This window comes from Ursus arctos, unplaced genomic scaffold, assembly GCF_023065955.2.
Source record: "Ursus arctos isolate Adak ecotype North America unplaced genomic scaffold, UrsArc2.0 scaffold_27, whole genome shotgun sequence".
Lineage (NCBI taxonomy): Eukaryota > Metazoa > Chordata > Mammalia > Carnivora > Ursidae > Ursus > Ursus arctos.
In genome coordinates, this window is record NW_026622952.1 from 31,723,626 (window position 1) to 31,746,245 (window position 22,620).

Consider the following 22,620-nt stretch of genomic DNA (forward strand, 5'->3'; position numbering starts at 1 on the left):
TTTCTGGGAACTATATACATTTGGAACAACTGCACACAAGTGAGAAAAACTGAAATCCAAGAGTGACTTACCCATAGCTCTTGGTGACAACAAGAGTGGTGAACTCCAAGGACTCAGCAGGAGCCACACCCGTGCATCTCGTCCTACAGGCCATTAACGGTCTGCTTTGAATCTCATTCCTTGTTGCCAAAAACTGTTCAAAAAAATGATTAAAGAAGACAATTTAGGTAATAAAATCAAAATTTAATGCTTCTTGAAGTATACAGTTTTTTGTTGTTGTTTCTCTTAAGAATTGAAAAATGGGGGTGGAAGTCAAAAAACTTTTATAGGATAAAGACTAACAAAAGAAAGGAAGAGAAAAACAAAATAGCTGATAGGCTGGGATCCCACAGTCACCACCTTGTTTGATGAGAAGGGCCAGAGCTGACTTGGTGTTTGGGAACAGGCCGTTTATACTGTGTTTCTGGTCTACTAGAGCATTACGGGGACATGGAAGTTATCTGAGTTTTGGTTTGCTGACATGGCACCCCAAGCAGGAGCAGCCCCATCATGGACCTAGAAATTTATTTCAACACCACTTATTAAATTGGCCAATGTTGCAAAACAAAACAGAAATAAACAAAACACCAAGCATGCTAAATTCAGAACTGCTCGTTTCACACAGTTCACATAATATATGCATCTAATAAATAGGAAAAGATATCTCTTGTATTAAATATCTCTTGTATTAAAAACACATCCAAGCCAAAATAAAGGTTTCTATGAGCATGAAAGAGATAAATTCACCTGGAAGCTATGAAATCTTGGTTAGATGCAAGAGACAGCTTTTGTTTCACATGCTTTCAAAAGTTGGAAGATTTTTCAGCTTTCTTTTTTTCACAAACATTTTTCACAACCAATATTTTGGAAATTGTGGAATAACACAATGTTCAGGATTGCACCCCTTACATACTGGTAATATGACTATTCTATGCTGCCAGGTAAGACAACTATAGAGTCCTGATCATTTGGGTGACAGTATTTTATGGAAATTTCAAAGCCCTTTGAGGGTGTTTGTCTCAATACAAGCCCACACAACCTCCAAATCTCTAACATCTAAATGCTAATGACTGCCAGATAAGGCACACTAGTGGACTCTTCATTTACATAACCAATAGTCCACTTGGCATTTTGTCTTGGAAGTCTCACATTGAAATGTTGACACCAAAGTTAATGTGTCCACAAACTAACTCCTGATTGCTCTCCTCAGCTATATCTCAATTCCTACTCCATTTTTTTAAATAGTAGCCTTCTTCACTATGTTGTTTAAACAGGAACCTAAGGAGTGGCCATGGTTTCCTCTCTTGTGTACATCCCACATGAATCAGTAAGTCAGACTTTTTATATCCTCAACGTATCTCAAAATTGCCCAGTCCTCTATACTTCATTGCCAGCACCCTGGTTATAATTTTCCACCTGGACTAAAGTAATAGTTTCATAATTCATCAGCCACATCTGTTCTTGGCTCTGCTCTCATTATTGTCCACATACATTAAAAGGAGTAGTTTTCCCCCAAAGATTATTCACCATGCCATGTGTACATAAGCCCATGATTCGCATCATTCCTCTTTTCTTCTGGCTCCTCAGCACCTAGCTCTCAACTCAAGCTCCACGTCTTCTGAGAAGCCTTCTCGATCTCTGTCACAGGGTCACATCTCTCCATTAGCTCCCATAGCTCCAATCATCAATCTCTTAGAGAAATTCTAACCTTACCATTTTATACTGACTATATGATTACTTAATTGGTATTTATCTTCCCCATTAGATCAAGCTCACGTGAGCTGGGCCATGCCAATTTTATCTATTTTTACCTCAGTTCTAAGAACATCGGGCTCTCAGTGGATGTTCTAAACCCGTGTTAGGAGAGTAAGTATATTCCTTATCTAAGTCCCCATGAATCTGGACATTAGCTAACCTCGCCCTGGGTCTCATTTTCCTTTGTCCACTCTACTCCAGTCACGCTGAGATTCTTTCACTTGGCAGGAGTTTTGCACCTCAGAGTATTCCAAAGAGAATTCTCAAAGTAATTCCAGGTATTACTTCTACCTGGAATACTGATGGTTCTTGATATAGGTGGCTTTCTCTCATCATTACATGGCCTAAATATATCTTTCTCAGGGCTCTGTTACCTGAGCTCTTTTGTAAGTTGGTTCGACTTCTTGGTTTTTCTGTTATTGATATGTCATTATTTTCTTCATATTGCTTATCAAAATCATAATTCATATTTAAGTGTTATTTATGTATTATTGCCTCCCTTCTCCTATATAAGCTTTCTGTGGAGAATAACATTATTTTATTCACCAACATATACTCAGAATCTAGCACAGTCTCAGACACATAAGGACTTAATAAATATTCCAATAAATAACAAATCAGGGGCGCCTGGGTGGCTCAGTTGGCTAAGTGTCCAGCTGTTGGTTTTGGCTTAGGTTGTGATCTCAAGGTCATGGGATGGAACCTTGTGTTCAGTGTGGAGTCTACTTTGGCTTCTCTTTCCTTCTCCCACCTGCTCCCGCTCTCTCTCTCTCTCTCTCTCTCAACTAAGTAAATAAAATCTTTTAAAAAATAACAAATCATAACCATGTAAGAACACTTGTAGTTAGGTTCAAGATTTTCCTCAATAAATAATTTAGGATCCACATTATCTCATATTTGAACAGGTAAGTCTAGGTAATAGATTACAGTGAAAATGTTTTATATCTAAATAATTTTTAACAGGTTTCAGCAAATACGCACAACAGCCATGTAAAAAAGAGTACACCCATAGAACACCCAACATCAACCAAGGTAATTCTGGTGAGCTTTTAACTCTAAGTCGATGGGGGGACAGTTCACATTTAGTTAACTGAATATGATAGGTTGCTGTGTAGGGTTTTTTGCTATAAACCAGTTCTATATTTTGAGAAATGGCATTTGTCCAGAATAATTTATCTGAAGACTTTCTTTCTTGGCAAGATTTAGGTGACAATATCTGCTATTTCTTACAGTCAGTTGGAAACTGTATATTCTACTGATTTAAGAGTGTGGGCTGTGGTTTCAGACATACTTGGATTCTAATCCCATTTCTATACTAATAAACAGCTATGTAGAAATTTGGACAATTTGTTTAACATTTGTCAGTTTAAAATGAGGGGAAAAAATGTTTGCCTTTTCTGTAAAATTAGGTAACATTACTTAAAAGATTTTCATCACAACTTCCAGTTTATCAACATAAAGTAGAGTCACCTGCATATAGAACACATATTATCTTTTGCTTCTTTATGATAACATTCAGGCAGAGAAGGCTAGACAGATCACCTGGGCAGACTCCTGGAATGCCAATCTATAAATAGTACTGTTTCTCTGGGATTCTAAATATTACTGAAAATGTAGAAAACTGAATTTATCAAAGTACATCTCACATCTGTTTCCTATGTGTCAGGCAACGTTATAAGCTTTTTAAAATATACTCTACTGTTTAAATTCAGCTGCTCAATAAGGACAAACGGGACAAATGCTTTGTTTAGCGATCCAAGGCATGCTGAAAAGCCTTCTAAATAATGTGTCCAGCAAAGTGCAAGGTTTTATTGTGGTTGAGTGGCATATGCAAGTTTTCAACAAAAGTGGAATTTCTAGGGACACCATATCGAGAGAGTACTGACCCCAGTGGTCTTACTCTGCCCGTCGCTTTTGCACCACTTGGTCTCTAAGTAAATGTTGAATAAATATTTAAATAATTAGGTTTAATAGGGGCACCACTCTTTCTAATATACTTTTTTTATTTGTTCCACTTTCAGATGCAAGCATGTGACTAACATACAATTATGTTAGCAAGTCATTGAAATCAAACTTTTATAAGAAGTTTAAAAGATTGGGGCACCTGGGTGGCTCAGTCAGTTAAGCGTCTGCCTTTGGCTCAGGTCATGATCTTGGGGTCCTGGGATTGAGGCCCACATCTCCCAGCTCAGCAGGGAGTCTGCTTCTCCCTCTCCCTCTGCTCCTCCCCTTGGCTCCTGCATGCACTCACACATGCGTTCTCTCTCTCTCAAATAAATTTTTTAAAAATCTAAAAAAAAACTTTAAAAGATGGCATTCTTTGTTACCAAATAAAAATTATTACAGAATTTATCAAAGGACCAATTGAACCAACCCTGACAATTAGAGTAAAAATTAAATGTAGGTCATTCATAAACACCAGTAGTGGGTTTTGGAATTGAGTTCATTGAACTTAGTTGGCAACACATTCCTATCTATTAAGGAATTAAACAAAAGTCAGAAACACCCTGATTTTAGGTTTTTCCACCTGGGTTTTGAAGTGGAAAACAACTATCAGAGCAGAGGCTTATATGCTCGTCATTCAAAATATTGGCCCGAATATCTCTAATTAGCAAAGTAGCAAAAAGAAAATTCATAACTTTAGAAGGAACACATATTAAGAATACAGATTTATGATTTGGACAAAGCAAAAAATTAAATATCCTAAAATAATATACTAATATGTAGTCCTGTTAGGAAGTCTCAAAAGTATTTTATTTATGGAATAGTCCTACAAAATAATTACAAGATATATTTGTCTTCTCAAAATAAAAAAAATATGTATATTAAAATTTTTTTCGAAGTGTTTGAAGCATTTATCTACAATTAATACCATTCATTTAATATCAAATACTTCTGGGTACATTTTAATGCAATAGTGAGAAAGGAGATTGATATAATCTTACATAACGCCACAGTGGAAGAAAAAATAGGCCTTTCTAAATAAAAAAAATAATAATAATATCCAGTAAATAATAAGGAAAAAAGTGTTCCGTTGCTTAAAACACAAAGTTTAGAAATAAATAACAATACAATAAGGATGGCAACATCTCGGACTTCGTTTTTCGGACCTCTCCTCGCCCACCCTGCCCCCTCTGGCTGAGACCACCTTCTCACCCGGCTTGTCCCCGGGGCCCCTCAGCGGCGACGTGGCTTCTTCCGGGACACGCTGGGTTGCGCCGCCCTCCTCCGGCTGTGCCACCGTCGTCTGGTAGAGAGCGGGATTATTATAACCAGCACCCGGTGAAGGAGGGGTGGGACGGAGCCAAAGCCCCTCCCTGGGCCCCGGCTCTGACTGCCGCCTTCCGGGACAGTCCAGCCCCGCGCTGAGGTGTCTCCCGCGCTGCCATAATGGGCGTCTTCGTCCTGTAACGCTCGCAAACTCCTTTGACCTGAAGAGGAAGAAAAAAAAAAACCACAAAATTTAGAGGTAAATGAAGTCATACAATGATAATAATGACGTCAACATTTTTGGACTTCCTCGAGACTGAGATAAGATTTTTGTTTTCATAGGTTCTAGACGTAAGTGAATCTGCCCAAAAATAGAGGCGGGTAGAAACTCTGATTCCTCTTTGATAAGTAAGGGAGCGGAAACTTAGTCTGAATAACTTACGCACGGAAACACAGCTAGTAGGTGGTTGAAATGAGTTGTAAACCATCGTTGTGCTCAGAGCCTATCTCCAAAGCAGTGTGCTATGCCATATTGTAAATTTATGATGTAATGGCCATTCATCAGGATGTCAGAGCAGTAAGGAATTCTTATAGAAAATATTCTTGCCTATAGATATAATGTATAGTAAATACATTTGTATATAGTAATGCGGCATATCAAAATAATTCACGACATATGCATATACATTAACCTTTATATTTTTACTCATTTATATATTTATCCTTATTTATTAATTTCTTCATTTAAACTCATCCAAATTTCCAGCCACTCGGCTAGTTGTTCTCAAGACTCATAGTATAAAGAGCAAGAGGATATTCTCTATAAATTCAGCAAATGCTTTTTTACATTGGCTTGATTCAACTTGTGAAACATTTTTTAACAAATACACAGAAACATTATTAAACTACTTTTGGTTCTTGTTATAAGTCTGTCGTAGCACATAAGTTTTAGGAGAAAAATATTCACCAAAGTTTTGCTATAGATTCTATCAGGCCATTTGTTTATTTTTTGCTACTTCTTGTTTGTTTTAATTTACAAGTAACCATCTAAGCAAACGAGAGCAGGCTTACAAGATATGCATTATAAATTAAAGTCATCTATTTGAATCTCCAAATATTTAGATCAAGGCAATATTCATTCTTGACATATGCAGAAAGGAGAAAATTGACTTCCTGTTCTCATCATGAGCCCTGGTTTGCAAATGAGGAGTGTGTACTTTAAAATGCATACAATTTTGACCTCAAAATTACAAACTGTTAACTCAAGAGCTATATAGATACAGCCTCTTTGTAATGCTCTTGAAAAACCTCTTTAAAGTGCTCGGAATTTCTGGGCACCATCCAGAAAACCAATTAAAAATGTCCTGTGTGGAGATGGGGAAACACAGTTGTGCCACTGAAGCTTTTGCCTTAAGGAAGGGGGGCATTAGCTACATTGAATACCTTACATATCCTTAGCACAATCACCTCAGAAAGTCTTCTCTTAAATACACAATAAAAGAAATGCTCCATTTCATTATAGTTCATTTGTATTGATTCATCACTGCATTACCTTTGAGAGTTTTAATATACTATATTGAATTTATGGAATTATAGAAATTAGAGTTGTAAAAGGCCAATCAGCCCATCTTGCTCAACTCATAAGTTAAGGATTATTTGGTGTGGCTTATTCTTTAATGTTTAGCAAAATTGTAAATTAGTTAAGCAATAGTGCTTTTGGGAAATGACCTCAGTGATAAGAAAAGTTGGGGCATGCATTTTTCATCATAATCACTAAAAAATGAGTTTTTAACCATATCCTAGCCATTGGGATTTCAAAAATATGAGTCAATTTTTCCTAGTATTTGAACCTTCCCATAAGGAACATGGATGGCAATGCTCTAGTATATTTAGTACTAGATACTTCAGAAGGAGTAAGAAATACTACTCAATTGCCCAAGGTTATGCATTTAAAATCATGCTAATCTGCTACCAGGAATAAAATGGCTGCATTTTTTAAAACATAGACTATAATATCAAGAAACCCATTATGTGGGAAACCCAGTCTTAAATTTTCTTATTCGTGTCATGACTTTTTACAAGTCTGACTTACTGGAGAACTTTCCATGACGGTTTTCCTCACCCTTAGTTAACTCACATAATCCCTACAACTCCATCAACTGCTTTATTCTTTTTGACAATTCTTACTTTCTATCTATGGAAATTAAAAAAAAAAATGGCCACAGAATCTTCAAAATATTTCAAGCAATCACCATAGGTTAATTTTCTACAAATGACATATTCAAGATCATTTCCTTCAGTAAGATGAAAGTTGAATAAATCCCCTGATCCCTCATCAAACTCTGTAAGTCAGTCTATGTTGATGAATATTCTGTTACAAACTATTGTGTCTGTTTCCTAGATTTAGCATGGAGTCTGAAATGGGGAAAATGAGAATTGCTCTCAAATCCAGCTGCAATCAATCATCTTGGAAAATACTCTCGTCCTTGTGAGTGACACAACATAATAATTAAAGTCCTCTTCTGTCAGAAATTGAATAGATTCAGAAACATTTTTGATAGAAATAGACTCTTTAACTTTTAATTTTCAATTGTTCCTAATGAATTCCCATAAGCATACATTAGCTCACTTAATTCTTTATTCTTTCTTGCAGAAGCAAAACCCTTTAAGCAATGGGAAATTATTATTTTTTCCATTTTTACTTCCCTCTGCTCATATATTTTATTATATTTATATCACATAGTAGAGGTTTTGACAGGATCATGTGTTTGGCAACTCTCTTCTCAATGTCTATTACTCATATGCATCTATCAGATATAAAATAATCTTGATGCAGCTTAACAAGTAATTTGAATGTAAGTAAATTAATTTTTACAAACATACTTTATTTAGTACCATTGTTTTTTTGTGGTCACTGTCTCTTAAATTCAAAGTCATCTCTGTTACTAAACCATTTCTCTCTTATCCTTTCTATCTACTTTTTTTCAATGATTCTATCTCAAAATGATTCAGTTGAGTAACATTTTTGCTTTTTATGTAATCTGATTTTTCCTTATAAAATGTTTTTTTTCCAATGCTACCTTGAAGAATTGGAGGAACCAAATTTCTTACTTTGGTTCAAAATAGGTTCCCTTTCACATCTCAAATGCCCCTAAAACTGTTAAATAATTAACTCAGCAGTAACCTCATCATAGTATCTGATCACTTACTCCTTTCAAGTCTCCAAGCTTAGCTATTCTGAGGAAATTAAAGTTCTGATGAATTTTAGATAAAAATAGATTTTTGTGAAATATAGAACCTTAGTGTAATCAGGAGTGATGGGAAGTTTTAGCAGAGAGTTCTGAATGCATCCTTTAATTCACAGACTGATCAAGAAGGCACTGAGGACAGAGAAGCAGGGGAGAATGTTCTCCATGATAGAATAACTGAAAAGCAGCTGCCAACAAAGAAAGATGTTTAATTTACATGTGCGCCTAAGGATGCTCATTAGTACTCTTTAAATATTTCATTAAATGTTGACGGGGCAGTTAATACATGTGAGGGACTGGTATGTATTGATAGAAACTATTTCCTTCTTTAATATTAAGTAAGTGGAGTAGATAACATTTCTGCTGAGGTATTCAATAGTTTTTATGTAATGAATAGTTCCTTCAATTTGCTGACAATCTATTTAAAGAAGAAAGCAATAACCATCAAGAACAAAATTATAATCTAAGACTTTACTAACAAGATATCTCACAAAGTAGGCTGTGATTAAGTCAGAAGTATTCATCCAGGCTCCATATGCCATTGAATGGAACAAAGAGCAGTAGAATAGCCATCTATGGAATTTCATGTCCTTGAGTTTCTCATCTGTAAGGACCTCATAATACATGATACTGTGGTACGGTGTTAGGGGATAAATGAGATTACCCATATGATAAATAACATCTTGTATTATTATAACTTGTGTATATAATAAAAGGTACATTGTAAAATGTTCAGAGCTATACAAAGGTAGGATTTTTTTTAATTTCAAAAAATTATTGTTATTTCAAGCAGTGATTCCTACCAAGGACATTTTATACCCCAGAGAACATTTAGTAATGTCTGGAAACAATTTTGGTCATCAGAACTCGGGGTGTGGAGAAGCTACTGGTATTTCGTGAGTAGAGGCCAAGGAGGCTGTGAAAGATCCTGCAATGCACAGGACAGCCCCTTCACCCAACATAGAATTATCCAGCCCCAAATGGCAGTTCTGCCAAGGTCTGGAAACGCTGTTTGAGAGCATTTAGGAAGTGACTCATAAGTGAAATGTAAAGTGTACTACATCTTAAAGAATGGCTATGAATTGAAGAGAGAGGAAATATTCTTAGATGGGGAGAAAGATTGAGAGATAGTGGAGTTTCTAGAAGGAACCTTGTTTCTCATCCATGGATTGTGAGGGTGGACATGGAGCAATAGAGTGAAGTGGGTTTGTTGGTGCAAATATATGGGGCTATGCTTGTGAGAGTGACTACTTAGTTAACATGGAGAAATTTAAGACTAGTATGATTTTGGAAAATTTATATGTTTAAGGGTAAGAAAATACTTAGGCAGAAAAGACTAGAAACGGGGGAAAAATCTGAAGACTATTATAATAGGCCTTATTTGTGTTAAGGAAGACTTGGCAATGAAAACCGAATGGAAAGCGTACTTGAAAATATGAAGAAATTCCAAAGGATTGTAGGAAGGGAGACGGAGGCCCATAAAAAGAGGTCATCACTGGTTTACCTCAGAAATGAATATTTACTACTTCAGGCAATCTAGAATAGCATAATCTGTACTGATTATTTGACAAATGGTATATATGAGGATTATTTTGCTGAGGAACTGAAACTCTACTTCTCAGAGCTTTACATTGTCATATGGGAAATAATACAGAATATCTATAATACAATGTATAAGAGACCATGAGAGCCCAGAGGAGTTAGTAAACCCGAGTCTCATTTATGGTTAAAGTTTGCATAGAGAAAATTAAAACTGAATCTTGAATTAGGGAGAATTCATCAACTCTGAGATCTCCTATAGTTAACCATCTTTAACTCTTTCAGCTAACTTCTGCTTCCTTGGGATAAAGAACCCTTTGGTTGTTCTCTCACCTGTTGGTAGTTGCAGAATATTTGGGATAGGTGCATTAGTCTCCTCTTTGTCCCCAGGCAGCTTGAACAGGCCCACTGTTCTTGCCTTACCTCCCAGGACCCAACAAGAACTGGATAATAAGTATTCTTGGCTGTCATGTTCTCATAATATTCTGAAAACTATATCCTCTCCCCAACCATAAAAATACTGCAGTCCTATCCTCATTCAACCATGATGAAAATCTTGCTTTTTCTCCAGACCCTACTCTTTCCAAAACAAAACTTAAAGTATTTTATCTTGGCAGTGAAAAATATAATGTGAGAGGCAAGGAGAAAACAGTTTTGTCACATAATGTGTACTGTCAAATCTTCCAGTCTTCACCTCTTACAAGCTTTTGAAATTAAAGCCCAAAATAAGAAGAAGCATTTCCTCTCACTCTGCAAGAGCCTCTGCACCTCCTAAAACAAAAGGGAACTATTTTTGGGGGGTGTGGGGGGCAGAGGTGCTGGCAGGGACACTGTCTCTGGATATCTCATAAATCATCTCATCCAGATACCTGTACATCAATTTGAATGAAAACTGGCATTATTGACTTATTTTAGGCATGGTATCATACCGACCAGGGGAAAAGACATTTAAACTTGTTTAATGCTTTGCTATTCCTTAGTAGGTTCTGTCAAAGAGAGTCATTTAGTAAGAGTTCAAATAGTCTTTCTCAGTTTCTTTATATTACCATTCCTGCCAGTCACCTTGTCATTCTTCCAATCAGCCAAGCTAGGAATGTATCAGTCTTTCACAATTTTCTTTTCTTACTCCTTGTGTAATTTTCATGTCCTCTGGTGCTTTCCTTACAATGTATCTTAGGTTTGTTCTAATCCCTTCTGTTTTTTATATCCCCACGCAGGACAGCATTTCAGGACAGCTGAAAGGATATGGATGTCCTAAATGCATTTCAATCTTTGGTCTCTCTTCTGCAGTCTAACCTGCAAAATACGACCCAACCAACAGAGGGACTGTAACTTAATGTTACTGCATCTAAAAGTCAAAGTGTTTAAGACAGTTTCGACCTCATTGTTACTTTTATTCATCCTTACTTTTGTTGTTTGCTATATGTGTAATTACCAATTGAATTCAAACTAAATTTACTTTGCAAAGTTAAATGGAAAACTTTATACATTTCTAAAAATTTACAACATGATTTTTCATAGGAGTAAATTTTCATTGTTTAAATTTTCCCATTTTTCCCATTCTCGTTTTCCATATTTCTTTTTGAATTATCCAAGCATTTTTTAAACTATAAAATATTAAAAAACATCTAGGTATCAAAATGATCAATTTCTTTATTTTTAAAAATGGGGTATTTATTATCACGAAACTATGTAAAACTTTTAAAGATTTATATAAAATAGAATTGTATATAAATGTAAAATGATAAAGTTGCTAGAACAACTCAAATTACAGGCACATCCTGAGTAACCTAAACTATTATTCATGTGTTTATGTGAGTAGCCAGTAAAAAATTTTCTTCTTACACCCACACAAAGGCCAGTAGGAAATCTATTTTATCCCACTGGGAATAATTCCCTAGTCCTGCCACAACAAACTAACATAAACTTGGTGACTTGAAACTTCAGAAATTCATTCTGTCATAATTCTGGAGGCCAGAAGTTTGAAATCCAGATGTTGGCATAGCTATACTCCCTGAAAGGTTTTAAGGGAGAAGGCTTGGCTAGTCCAGCTTTCGGTAGCATGCGTCCAAACTGGGCCTCCATCTTCACATGGCTTTCTTCCCTGGGCCTGTCAAGTCTCCCTGTCCTTTCACTTACAAGGACATGATTTAAGACTCACCCTAACTGCAGGATGATCTCATCCCAAGATTCTTAACTTCATTATCTCTACAAATAAGTTTACATACACAAGTAGGGGGTTCAGACTTGACATATATTTTTGAAGTACACATTTTAGCTCATTAGACCCATGGAGGACTAAATTTGAACTAATAGCTTTCCTTAACTACTGTCATCCCCCTTACCCTGGAGTGAGATTATCCAAAGCAATCTTTTACCTTTTTTATTATCTATATAACTATATTATGGTATCTACTATTATATACCAATTATAGCATAATTCTAAGTGCATATTAGTTGTTAGTCTTATTAATATACACATTCTGATTTATGATGATTCCAATTACCTATTTCATATATAGTGTGAATATAAGTTGTATGTGCATATTAAACACTTTATTTTTGTAAGTGTAAGAGCAATTAAATGACCAGAAAAACTTCTTTACTTGATGAAAAATATTTAAATGAACATTTTTTCAAATAAATTTGATACCTCAGATAGGCCATGTGTAATTTCTCTTGGTGACGTTCCACCTTATACATTCTTCCTATGTTTGGGAGAATTTCTCATATCATTAGTCTCTGCCACAGATCATAGATGCCAGATACTCACTTTCCTAGTCTCCTTTGTGGTAGGGTATGGGGAAGTGACTTTGTGCTTCACCAATAAGATGTACCCAGCCCATTCTCTGGGCTATACACCAGGGATGTGGCATGAGCTATGGGAGTGGGGACATTTCATTTTCAGAGGCAACAGTGGCAGTGATTCTACCAGCAGAAATCTAGGCCCAAATCAACAGCTGTGGAGCCACAAACGGTGGTGAATTGGACTGTGTGGCAGTAATATGAGATTTGCAGCCATGTGGTGTGTTCTGGAGTCTTACTCCTGGTGATACAGTGTTCAGACCTGATGTGGGCCTTCCCAGAGATTATGTGGAATAATGTCACTACTTATTAGATTACTTTTCTGTGTCACTGGTAACAAAGAACAATGATTGATATATCAACTCATTAGACTCTGTTCACTGGCAGCAACAAATAATCCAATATATCAATACGAATTAAAAAATTGACTAAGAGGCACAGGGAATGGAGAAGAATCAGAAAGTAATGGCTTCTCGTAACACAAAGAAATGAGTAAGATCCCAGATTTCTTCATCGAAAACTTTATTTATATAAAATTTAAGTTTTAATATATAGGGGCGCCTGGGTGGCGCAGTAGTTAAGTGTCTTCCTTCGGCTCAGGGCGTGATCCCAGAGTCCTGGGATCGAGCCCCACATCAGGCTCCTCCTCTAGGAGCCTGTTTCTTCCTCTCTCACTCCCCCTGCTTGTGTTCCCTCTCTCTCTGGCTGTCTAATAAATAAATAAAATCTTTAAAAAAAATAAAATAAAATAAAATTTAAGTTTTAATATATAATAAGTTCTCCTTCGGACATTTAAAACTTGTCCAGAAGGAAAGGAATATCTTTATTTTTGTAGCTTGTCAATCTGCATGGAAAATAATGAGTAAAAATAATAAACAAGACAAAATGTATCTTGGTGAAATAATTATATTGGTATTGTGAAATCAGGCACGAGAACTGATATCATCACCGTTGTTACTACTTTTATTTTTATTATAAGCTATAAGAGTTCTTAGAAATCTCTCTTATACTTCATAAATATTCTGTTCTTTGCCCCAGTAATGTGCGAAGCCAACATAAGAAATTTTCACTTTTATTTAATTTCACTATATATATTTATTTCGCTACCATTACTGTAAAAAAAAAATATTAACCAAGTTAAGGATCTAATTTCATATAACACAAATAAACTTTGGAGAAACTAACAAAAGGATCTAATTACTATTCCATACAACTTATTTTAATCAAATGAAAGAATGTGTTCTAAGTTCCAAACAACAAACTTGTATGTGACGTTTTGTAACATCACTGCTTGAAAACAGACAATACTAATTAAGCTTCTTTTATAAATGAAATAATATGAAAGAGAAGTGATTACACAATGTCATCACTGAACATGAGAAATAAGATTTGCGTATTTGAAAGGATGAATGTTTCAGAATAGCCTTTCAGATTAAAAAAGTAGCTTTAATCTTAGTCTAGTTTTTGAGAATCATCATGCAAGTTGCTTTCATTAGAGCCATGGAAATGCAATAGAAAAATAGAAAATGGCAATTTTTGTGATATTAAATGCCAGAAAATAAACTTTTGTTTAATTAAGGACTTAAAGAAAATCATTTATGTGATGAAATCAGCAATGAAAACTAGTGCCTTTGAATCTATCCTTAAACCTGTACTGTCTGAACATATAAACAAATCCGTTCTGCAACAATCGGAATCAATGACTCATTAAGAACCTTTAAAAAAAAAAAATCAATGTATTTTAAACTCCCTCTACATAGAAAATACACAGGCCACTTTAGCGAGCACTTAGAATATTTTCCCCCTACAAACACTTTCATTTTGCGTATTTGCTGGGCACCCTGTCATTTGTTACACCAGTCTTTTTCTTTCTGCCAATTCTTATTGTCTGATGAAGACAAAGATTCCACAGCTTCTGTGTTTGGATTTAGTTTCCTTACATTTCTATTTTTTCATTTTGTGAACATTGATTTTTCAGGAGAGTTAGACTGAAAAAAAAGAGTGATTTGTATTCACCACTGAGGTCAAAGAATGCCTTCCTGAGTCAAAATTTTTTAAGCACATTATTTTATATTTTATAGATATAAAAAGAGGAAAAATAATGCAGCCTTAATAGACATAAATGAAGGCTTTTCAAGGAAAAAATCTCTGGAATTTAAGGTATAAGTTCTGAATTAAAAATTTATTTATATATAAAATAATTTTGGGCAATACTTTTCAGTAATTTCTAAAATAAATTATTTTTAAAATTCCGCTTATAAAAGTAATCAGTATTTATTGATTAATATATAAGAATATTACGTGCACTACAAAATTTCTGAAGACACAAAGCTTGTTTAATGGTTTATGTGCCCTTAAATAGTTAAGGACAGGCAGACACATTTAAAAACACACTTACAAATAATGTGGGCAATTGTATTAAAGAAATTTGTACAAGGTTGAGTCATAGCTTAGAAGAAAATGATCAATGATAACTGTGTCTCAAATAACATATATTTTGGAACTCAATCTTGAAAAATAATTGGTAATTCAGTAATTAAATAAAATTTGAGGAAATTATAGGAAGAAAGAATAGACTATGTAAAGGCACAGAGGCTTGAAACTGGAACTACAGATCCTTTACGAGCAAATGTACTTCACTGTTTCTTTCCTATTTTATTTATTGAGAAAAAATTCACATATTGTAAAATTCATTTTAATCATTTTTAAGTGTATGATTCAGTGGTTTTTAGTGTATTCACAGTATTTTGCAACCATCATCACTACTTAATTCTAGAACATTTAATTAACCCCTAAAAGGAATTCCTGTTAGTCAATCCCAATTCCTCCTTCAACCCCTGACAACATTTAATCTATTTTCTGCCCCAGTTTTGCTTATTCTGGACATTTCATATAAATGGAATTATGAAATAGATGGCCTTTTGTTTCTGGCGTCTTCCAGTTAGCATCATGTTTTCAGTACCCATCCGTGTTGTAGCATGTATCAATACTTCATTCCTTTTTTTTTTTTTTGGCTGAATAATGTTCCATTATATGAATATACCACCTCTGTTTATCTGTCCATCAATTAATGGACATTTGGTTTATTTCCACTTTTTGGTTATTATAAATAATGCTGCTATATCCATGTGTGCACAAGTTTGATATTATATATGTTTTCATTTCTCTTGGGTATAGAAGTACAATGGATATACTGAAGTACAATGATGGGGTCATATGAAATCCCTATGCCTAACAATTTGAAGAACTGCCAACCTGTTTTGCACAGATCGTACCACATTACATTTTCACCAGCAGTGAAATAAATATATACTATTATATATAATATGTATTATATATTATATATAAAATATTATATAAGTATATATAAATTATATATATATATATATATAAACCAAGTGCTATAGGGTGTAGAAAAATATGTATAATTATATATATATATATATATATAATTAATGCCAGCCTAGTGAATTCATGGTGGTATCTCACTGTGGTTTGATTTTGCATTTCCGTAATGAATAAATATGTTGAGTATCTTTCATGTACTTATTGGCCATTCATATATCATCTTTGAAGGAATGTCTATTCAAATATTTTGCCTATTTTTAGTTTAGCTTATTTGTCTCTTTATTCTTAAGCTGTAAATGTTCTTCTTATATTGTGGATCCTAAACCTTTATCATATATCAGATATGCAAATATTTTCTCCCATTTTGGGTTGTCATTTGCATTTTTGATAGTGTCCTTTGATGCACAAAAGCTTTTACTTTTTATGAAGTTTAATTCATCAAATTTTCAAGTTCTTACTTTCTATGAAGCTTAATTTCTCATTTTTTCCTTTTGTTGCTTTTGCTTTTGGTGTCCTATAGAATAAAGTGTTACAAAATCCAAGGTCACAAAGATGTACACCTATGTTTGTTTCTAAGAATTTTATAATACTAGCTCTTACATTTAGATCTTTGACCCGTTTTTAAAAAATGTTTATTTAACTACTCTCTACACCCAACATGGAGCTCAAACTCATGACCCTGAGATCAGGAGCCTCAAGCTCTTCTAACTGAGTTGACCAGGTGCCATCTTTGACCCATTTTGATTTAACTTTTATGTATGGTAGGGATCAAAATTCATTCTTTTGCATGTGGAGAGCCAGTTGTTCTAGCACCTTTGTGGAAAAGATGATTTTCCCCCCTCAAATAGTGATAGTATACTTGTTGAAAATCAAGTTTTATATATTTATGGATTTATTTTTGAACTCTCAATTATATACCATTAATATATATGTTTATCCTTATGTTGTGCCACACTGTTTTGATCACTGTACTTTTACAGTAAGCTTTGAATTCGGGAAGTGTGATGCTCCAATTTTGTTCTTTTGCAAGGTTATATTGGCTAGTCACATTTTTGGCATTTCTATTTGAATTTTAGAATCAGCTTTTTGATTTTTGTAAAAAAAAAAAAGGCAGTTAAAATTTTCATAGAGATTGTATTAGGTCTGCAGATCACTTTAGGGAATATTAGCAGTACTGAGTCTTCAAATCCATGAGCTCAAGATCTCTTTCCATGTATTTTGCTCTTCAATTTCTTTCAACAATGTTTAATAGTTTTTAATCTAGAAGTCTTGCATTTCCTTGGCTAAATTTATTCCTAAGTATTTTAATTTTTAAAATGCTATTACAGAGGGAATTGTGTTGTATTCTTAATATCATTTTTTAGATTATTCATCGTGTACAAATACAGCTGATTTTTCAGTATTCATCATGTGTCCTGCAACTTGACTGAACTCATTTATCAGCTTTAATCATGTATATATGCATGTGTATTCTTTGGGGGTTTTATGTATAAAGCCATGTTTTCTGCTAATATTTTTTTAGTTTTCATTATTCCTTTGCAATCTTCATGTCTTTTGTTTATTTTTTTCTTTACCAATTACACTGGCTAGAACTTCCACTGCAATGTTAAATAGAGGGGGGTAAGAGGACACCACTAATAATCAGGGAAATGCAAATCAAAACCACAATGAGATATTACCTCACACCTGTGAGGATGGTAATTATAAAAAAATAAAAATAAAAAAAAGATACCGACTATTTGGCAAGGATGTGGAGAAATTGGAACCCTTGTATACTGTTGGTAGGGATGCAAAAGGATATAACTGCTATGGAAAATAGCTTGGAAGTTCCTCCAAAAATTTAAAATAGAACCACCATATGATACAGCAGTCCCACTTCTGGGTATTTATCCTAATGAACTGGCATCATGATCTTGAAGAGATATAAGTACTCCTATATTTATTGCAGCATGATTCATAATAGCCAAGATGTAGAAAAAAAAAAAAACTAAATGTTCATTATTTCTGTGTGCATAAAGAAAATGTGGTAAACACATACAGTGGAATTCTATTCTACCTTAAAAAACAAAGGAAATACAGCAATGTGTCACAACATGGGTGAACATTGACAACACATGACCTCCTTGATGCCCAGGTATATGTCAGAGTTTTTTAAAGCCTTTTCTCCCAAATGTTTTAGTTGATCTACTCTTTGCCCCAATTGTTATCTGTTGCTTTAGGCAGTTAATGCCAGAACATTTTCTGTAAATGTTTTTGGCAATGTTCAAACAGTAGCGTTAAGCACTACATAATTTCCCAATCAGGAGAGTTAAAGACACACCCTTTGAGCTGTTCTTCCAGGGAGTCTCCAGACAAATCACATAAGAATTCTCTATCAATGAAGTCTGTCCTGCTTCCTCAGGTGCAGGGACCAGAAATATGCAAATTATTGTTTTAAGTCTTCTACTGAAATGGAGAACATAGGATAGGAATAGGGAAATTAAGACACCACAATTTTTGCTCTCACAGAGAATCAACTGAGATTTGTGGGGGGGGGGGATTGGTTAGTTTGCTTGCTTGTTAGTTTTTTAAATGAATGCTTTATCAGATGCCTACAAGCTTTTGGCTGGGTTCTAGGAGTATCAACCTCCTCCAAAAAAAAGAGTTTCAGGTAGTGTTTTGCTACCTTTGTCACTGTTTTTACGGAGGGTGGACTTATAGTGTTTCTTACTCTGCCCCTTTCTCTGACATCACTCTACTACTTTGTTCCTTAAACCCTAATTATTACTCCTTAGAGTTGGTGGCAGGCTGAGGCATCCCTCTACAACTACCACCAAACACAAATGTCTGTTCCGTAGGAGGAATTGGGTAGAGCTGCCAGTGAAGAGCAATTATCCTTTCCTTCCCCACAAAACACATTGGCTTCTCTTCTATAGCAGAGAGAGCCTATTCAGGGGGCTCTTAAGACCATCTTGCCCCTGTTAAAAGAACTGACTATATTTGGGTCAGACTGTGGATCAATATATGTCCCAAAGACTGTTGAAACAATAGAGCAATTAATGGAGGCTGAGAGCTTGAACAGGAAACGCGGTCTCTAAGGCACACTTAGATGCAACATGATTAGTGAAAATCTATCTAGTTCAGGGAGTTTAAACACAATCTCTGACCTATCACTGGCTGACCACTAAATGACCTTGATTCAAGAGTGGTTCCTAGGAAGTCAACTTCAAAGATAAAATGAAGGAAAAACTATTTGAGCAGAGCTATCAGAGTCAGCACAATGCAGGTTATATTAAAGTATGCTTTTTGTAGATACCATTTTTTTTTCAAATAAAGGAGATTGATTTCTATTGCTGATTGCCTGAATGGATGCTGAATTTTGTCAAATGATTTTTCTGCATTCTTGGCAGGATCATATGTTACTTTTTCTTTTTTTCATCTGTTATTATGGTAAATTACATTATTTGATAGTCCATGTTGAACCAACCTTGCTTTCCTGGGACAAACCCATTAGCTTGTGATGTATCTCTTTGTATGTATTCCTGGATTCAATTTGCTAACATTTTGATGACAATTTTTCATCTGATTCATAAGGGATAGTGGTCTACAATTTTTTTTTTCTTAATGTCCGGTTTTGTTAATGTAATGCTAGCCTCATGAACTGAGTTGGAAGTGTTTTCTCCTCTTGTGTATACTTGAAAACATTTTGTAGACTGGGTATTATTTCTTCTTAACTGTTTGGTAGAATTCACCAGAGAATAGTTTTCTTTTTGGTGCAGTATTTGAGTCAGAGTTCTATTTCTTCAGTAGATATAGAGCTTTTTACATAAGTCTTCTTGTTGAAGTTTTGGTGGTTTGTATCGTTCAATGAACTGGTATTTTTCAACTTAAGTTTTGACTGTATGGACTCAGAATTATTTGTAGATTCCTTTATCATTCAGTTAGTATCTGCAGAATTTATACTGATGTCTTCTCTTTCATTCATGATGTTGGTAACTTGTTTCTTCAATCATTTTCTTGGTAAGTCTGACTAAAGTTTGATCAAATTTATTGATATTTTCAGAGTCAACATTCAGTTTCAATTTTTTCTATTTTCTATTCTTCATTTCATTGGTATTTTTATTTTCTTTCTGCTTACTTTACTTTTAATTCGTTCTTTTGTTCATTTCTTAAGGCGTGAGCTTAGAACACTGATTTAAGAAAGATCTTTTTCATTTTTTAATTTTAGCAATTAATGCTAAAAAAACTTCTCTCTGAGTACTGCTTTAACTTTATCTGATAAATTTGGTATATTATATTTTAATTTAGTAGAAAAACATTTTAATTAATTTTCCTTTACTTTAACACGCGAGTTATTTAGAATGTTTTATTTATTCTAAATTATTCGGGAGTTTCCAAATATCTTTCTACTATTGATTACTAGCTTATTTCTTTTATGATCCAATAACATACATATACATATATACACACATATACATATTTATAGTTTATAAAGTTTTCTTTATGGACTAGAGTACAGTCACACTTGTTGAATGTTCCATGTGTTTAAAAAGTATGTGTATTCTGCTGTTATTGAGTATTCTATAAATATCAATTAGGACAACTTGTTGAGAGTGTTGTTCAGGTCTTCCAATATCCATACTAATTTTCTTCCTACTCATTTTATCAATGATTGAGAGAGGAGTCTGAATTCTCTCATTGTAATTATGGAGTTGTCTGTTTATCCTTTCAGTGCTCTTAGTCTTTGTCTCATATATTTTGAAGCTTTGTTGTTAGATGCATACAAATTTAGAATGTTTATGTTTTATTGGAGAATTGATCTGCTTCTCATTATGCAATGTCCTTCTTTATTAGTGATAATATCCCTTATTTTGAAATCTCATTTATCCAATATTAAATAGCCAAAATTTCTTTGGGTTAGTATTCACATTATGTATCCTTTTCCAACCTTTCACTTTTAACCAATGTTTGTCTTCATATTTAAAATGAGTTTCTTATAATCTTGGGTCTAGTTTTTTTATCCCATTGGACAGTCTCAGGTTTGAATTTGCACTTAGATGGTTCACATTTAATGTTATTATTGAAATATTTCGATTGAAATCTTAAAGCTTTTTAGCTATTTTCTAACTATTTTTCAGGGTTTCTGTTTTGTTTTGTTTTTCCCCATTCTGTCTTCTGCTTCTTGAATTCCTATATTGTGTAGATGAGATAATTTATTAGATTATTTGTCCCATATACTTGGTTATTCTGCCTTTTCATTACTTTTTTCTTTTAGGTGTCAGAATAATTTCTAAAACCTATTTTCAAGTTCACTGATTCTTCTCTCCTTTATATTATGTCTGTCTTTATTTTACTATGAATCCTTTATCTCTTTCATTATGTTATCATTTCTAGCGTTCTATTTCATTCATGTAGTTTGCATCTCTGTTGAAATTACTCAAGTGATTTTGCATGCTTTTTTCCATTAGGGTCTTTACATATTAATTATAGCATTTTAAATTTCCTATCCTACAGTGCCAACATCTGCATCATATCTCCACTTGATTCCATTGATTCTTTTCTCTTTTGGAGGTGTGTTGCATTTGATCACCTTTTCTTGTGCTTCATAATGTTTTCTGAAAGCTGACTGTCCTGTAAGACAGCACAGACTAAAACACACAATTTTTATTCTTAGAAATTGGCATGCCTTTCTTCCTGCAAGACTTGCAATATGGTGGTTTGTGTTAATCTAGTCAACAGCTGAGTTTGGCTCCAGGTTTGTTGTCACTAGGATTACCCCCAGTACACTACAGTTTTCAAACCCCTTTAGTGATTCCATGTATTTAGTGTGAAGGCTGGATATCTAAATGTTGTTTCTCAGTGTTCCCTGCAAGCTCACATTTAGGTATTCCTTTTGCGCTGAACCTCAGAGAGTGTCATCCCCTTACAGATATCACAGTGGTATTCCACTGTTCCAATTACTGAAAGTCTATTAGCTTGGTAGTGGAGGTTTGGAAGGTGTTATGTGTTGTTCTGTTTAAGCCACTGGTTAAGCCTGATTGAGACAGGGCCGTTGGCCTAAGGATATGGCTTTCTCAAGTGTTCCTGCCCTTCCTCCACATGGTAGTTCTGGTCCCAGCAGGAATTCCTGCCCTACCACTAGTGATGGACAGTTTTATTTTGTTCATTTCTCTTAGCCATGATCAGCTTTCACTGTGCTCTAAGAGTGGCCATGTTTCTTGCCTCTTCCCCCATCTGTTAAGACTTTTGTTTCACAGGAGAGTTTTATAGACTAAATTGTGTGTTGTGTCACACTCTCCCCACCCCCAGTTTGAAGCCTTAAGTCCCAGGGTTACTATATTTGGAGTTAGGACCACAAGGTTGTAAAGTTGGGGCCTTAATCCTACAGGACTAGTGTCTTTATTGAGGAAGAAATACCCGTAAATTCTGTGTGCATGCTCAGAGGAGTAGCTATGTGAGGACACAGCGAGAAACTGGCCAACAGCAAGTCAAGGAGGAAGGCTTCAGAATGAATACTGCTGTGCCAACAACACCTTAGTCCTGGACTTCCAGCCTCCAGGACTGTGAGAAAGTAAATGTATATCGTTTAAGCCACCCAGCCTAGGGTATTTTGTTATTGCAGCCTGAGTGAACTAATTCATGAAAACCAAAGAGGTAGATTGGAGTTTTGTGAGGCTCCTGCAGTGGCTGTTCCTAT

General features: G+C 34.7%; 2 long non-coding RNA genes across 2 annotated transcripts in view; one reads left to right on the forward strand and one right to left on the reverse strand.

The window, feature by feature from the left end:
• LOC123001547 (uncharacterized) overlaps positions 1-5,043 on the reverse strand; it is a 56,313-nt gene extending 51,270 nt beyond the window's left edge. The window contains exons 1-2 of the long non-coding RNA XR_006410550.3: positions 4,951-5,043; positions 72-193 (exon numbers count right to left, since the gene is read on the reverse strand). This is a non-coding gene — a long non-coding RNA (uncharacterized LOC123001547). The remainder of the gene's footprint in view (positions 1-71; positions 194-4,950) is intronic.
• A 102-nt stretch (positions 5,044-5,145) lies between these two features.
• LOC130541901 (uncharacterized) overlaps positions 5,146-22,620 on the forward strand; it is a 46,551-nt gene continuing 29,076 nt past the window's right edge. The window contains exons 1-2 of the long non-coding RNA XR_008955993.1: positions 5,146-5,263; positions 7,406-7,492. This is a non-coding gene — a long non-coding RNA (uncharacterized LOC130541901). The remainder of the gene's footprint in view (positions 5,264-7,405; positions 7,493-22,620) is intronic.